Consider the following 3,948-nt stretch of genomic DNA (forward strand, 5'->3'; position numbering starts at 1 on the left):
CTATTAGAACCACGCTCTAACCATCTGAGCTAACAGGCCATTTTGCATAAACTCCTGGAAGTCCAGCATATGAAGAAGTGCTAATGATAGTTAACCAGGGAGATTTGGAAAGCTTAATTTCAGAGGTTTACCATGAAGTTATACTTATATAATATCAACATGAAGAAACTAATATGACTCTAAAAAAATTACAATACAAAAGAGATGTTCATACTTAGTGTTAGAACTTAGAACCATTAATGTTTTTTCCATGTGTTTTAGCAATAAATAATAATTCATCACCTATATGCAATTGATTCATCTAATCATTCTATCAGCTTCCCCTCAAAGGAAATATAGACATACACATGATACAGAAGAAAATACATCTATTTTCAACATTAAAGGAGCATCAAGTATTGGCTTGGAGACTGATTGAAAGTATGTCCTTGGCATTTTTAACTTTATGCTCTAAAGACTAAACTAATAGGCTCACTAAATATATAGCATACTATTGAAGAAATAGCAGATGATGAAGTGCTACTGATTGTTAACCCGGGATAGTTGGAAAGCTTATATTCAGCTGTTTACATTCATACTATCTTTATATTTCATCAACAAGACAAAACAAAAATGACCTCAATGAATTGCAATAAATAAGAGATTTAGTTACTTGGCGTTAGAACTTAGACTCATTAATAGATATTCCAGGAGCTTTCAGAATAATAATTAATTCTACAACTATATGAAATATATTCATCCAATCCTTCAAGCTCCGTTTGATCCAAGGTGATAAACAGTCAAAAATGAGACACAAGAAAAATGTATCTTTTTACAAACAATTAAACTTGGCCTGTACAGGGATCGAACCTGTGACCTTGGCGTTATTAGCACCACACTCTAACCATCTGAGCTAACAGGCCGTTTTGCATGAATTGCTGGAAGTCCAGCATATAATGAAGTGCTAATGATAGTTAACCCGGGAGATTTGGAAAGCTTAATTTCAGAGGTTTACCATGAAGTTATAAATATATAATATCAACATGAAGAAACTAATATGACTTTAAAAAAATTACAATACAAAAGAGATTTTCATACTTAGTGTTAGAACTTAGAACCATTAATGTTTTTTCCATGTGTTTTAGCAATAAATAACAATTCATCACCTATATGAAATTGATTCATTTAATCATTCTATCAGCTTCCCCTCAAAGAAAATATAGAGATACACATGATACAGAAGAAAATACATCTATTTTCAACATTAAAGGAGCATCAAGTATTGGCTAGGAGATTGATTGAAAGTATGTCTTTGGCATTTTTAACTTTATGCTCTAAAGACTAAACTAATAGGCTCACTAAATATATAGCATACTATTGAAGAAATAGCAGATGATGAAGTGCTACCGATTGTTAACCCGGGATAGTTGGAAAGCTTATATTCAGCTGTTTACATTCATACTATCTTTATATTTCATCAACAAGACAAAACAAAATGACCTCAATAAATTGCAATAAATAAGAGATTTAGTTACTTGGCGTTAGAACTTAGAACCATTAATAGATATTTCAGGAGCTTTCAGAATAATAATTATTTCTACAACTATATCAAATGTATTCATCCAATCCTCCAAGCAGCGTTTGATCCAAGGTGATAAACAGTCAAAAATGAGACACAAGAAAAATTAATCTTTTTTCAAACAATTAAACTTGGCCTGTACAGGGATCGAACCTGTGACCTTGGCGTTATTAGCACCACACTCTATCCATCTGAGCTAACAGGCCATTTTGCATAAACTCCTGGAAGTCCAGCATGTGAAGAACTGCTAATGATAGTTAACCCGGGAGATTTGGATAGCTGAATTTCAGAGGTTTACCATGAAATTATAAATATATAATATCAACATGAAGAAACTAATATGACTTTTAAAAAATTACAAGACAAAAGAGATTTTCATACTCAGTGTTAGAACTTAGAACCATTAATGTTTTTTTCCATGTGTTTTAGCAATAAATAACAATTCATCACCTATATGCAATTGATTCATCTAATCATTCTATCAGCTTCCCCTCAAAGGAAATATAGACATACACATGATACAGAAGAAAATACATCTATTTTCAACATTAAAGGAGCATCAAGTATTGGCTTGGAGACTGATTGAAGGTATGTTCTTGGCATTTTTAACTTTATGCTCTAAAGACTAAACTAATAGGCTCAATAAATATATAGCATACCGTTGAAGAAATAGCAGATGATGAAGTGCTATCGATTGTTAACCCGGGATAGTTGGAAAGCTTATATTCAGCTGTTTACATTCATACTATCTTTATATTTCATCAACAAGACAAAACAAAAATGACCTCAATAAATTGCAATAAATAGAAGATTTAGTTACTTGGCGTTTGAACTTAGAACCATTAATAGATATTCCAGGAGCTTTCAGAATAATAATTAATTCTACAACTATATCAAATGTATTCATCCAATCCTCCAAGCAGCGTTTGATCCAAGGTGATAAACTGTCAAAAATGAGACACAAGAAAAAGTAATCTTTTTTCAAACAATTAAACTTGGCCTGTACAGGGATCGAACCTGTGACCTTGGCGTTATTAGCACCACGCTCTAACCATCTGAGCTAACAGGCCGTTTTGCACAATGTCCTGGAAGTCCAGCATATGAAGAAGTGCTAATGATAGTTAACCCGGGAGATTTGGAAAGCTTAATTTCAGAGGTTTACCATGAAGTTATAAATATATAATATCAACATGAAGAAACTAATATGACTTTAAAAAAATTACAATACAAAAGAGATGTTCATACTTAGTGTTAGAACTTCGAACCATTAATGTTTTTTCCATGTGTTTTAGCAATAAATAACAATTCATCACCTATATGCAATTGATTCATTTAATCATTCTATCAGCTTCCCCTCAAAGGAAATATAGAGATACACATGATACAGAAGAAAATACATCTATTTTCAACATGAAAGGAGCATCAAGTATTGGCTAGGAGACTGATTGAAAGTATATCCTTGGCATTTTTAACTTTATGCTCTAAAGACTAAACTAATAGGCTCACTAAATATATAGCATACTATTGATGAAATAGCAGATGATGAAGTGCTACCGATTGTTAACCCGGGATAGTTGGAAAGCTTATATTCAGCTGTTTACATTCATACTATCTTTATATTTCATCAACAAGACAAAACAAAAATGACCTCAATAAATTGCAATAAATAAGAGATTTAGTTACTTGGCGTTAGAACTTAGAACCATTAATAGATATTTTAGGAGCTTTCCGAATAATAATTAATTCTACAACTATATCAAATGTATTCATCCAATCCTCCAAGCAGCGTTTGATCCAAGGTGATAAACAGTCAAAAATGAGACACAAGAAAAATTAATCTTTTTTCAAACAATTAAACTTGGCCTGTACAGGGATCGAACCTGTGACCTTGGCGTTATTAGCACCACGCTCTAACCATCTGAGCTAACAGGCCATTTTGCATAAACTCCTGGAAGTCCAGCATATGAAGAAGTGCTAATGATAGTTAACCCGGGAGATTTGGAAAGCTTAATTCCAGAGGTTTACCATGAACTTATAAATATATATTATCAACATGAAGAAACTAATATGACTTTAAAAAAATTACAATACAAAAGAGATTTTCATACTTAGTGTTAGAACTTAGAACCATTAATGTTTTTTCCACGTGTTTTAGCAATAAATAACAATTCATCACCTATATGCAATTGATTCATTTAATCATTCTATCAGCTTCCCCTCAAAGGAAATATAGAGATACACATGATACAGAAGAAAATACATCTATTTTCAACATTAAAGGAGCATCAAGTATTGGCTTGGAGACTGATTGAAAGTATGTCCTTGGCATTTTTACCTTTATGCTCTAAAGACTAAACTAATAGGCTCACTAAATATATAGCATACTATTG

At 32.1% G+C, this 3,948-nt stretch overlaps 2 non-coding genes across 2 annotated transcripts; both read right to left on the reverse strand.

Moving 5' to 3' along the window:
• Positions 1–2,554: 2,554 nt before the first annotated feature.
• TRNAI-AAU (transfer RNA isoleucine (anticodon AAU)) lies at positions 2,555–2,628 on the reverse strand. The gene has a single exon. It is a non-coding gene; the product is annotated as a tRNA-Ile (tRNA).
• A 789-nt stretch (positions 2,629–3,417) lies between these two features.
• TRNAI-AAU (transfer RNA isoleucine (anticodon AAU)) lies at positions 3,418–3,491 on the reverse strand. The gene has a single exon. It is a non-coding gene; the product is annotated as a tRNA-Ile (tRNA).
• Positions 3,492–3,948: the final 457 nt, after the last annotated feature.

Source organism: Lissotriton vulgaris, chromosome 12 (assembly GCF_964263255.1).
Source record: "Lissotriton vulgaris chromosome 12, aLisVul1.2, whole genome shotgun sequence".
NCBI lineage: Eukaryota > Metazoa > Chordata > Amphibia > Caudata > Salamandridae > Lissotriton > Lissotriton vulgaris.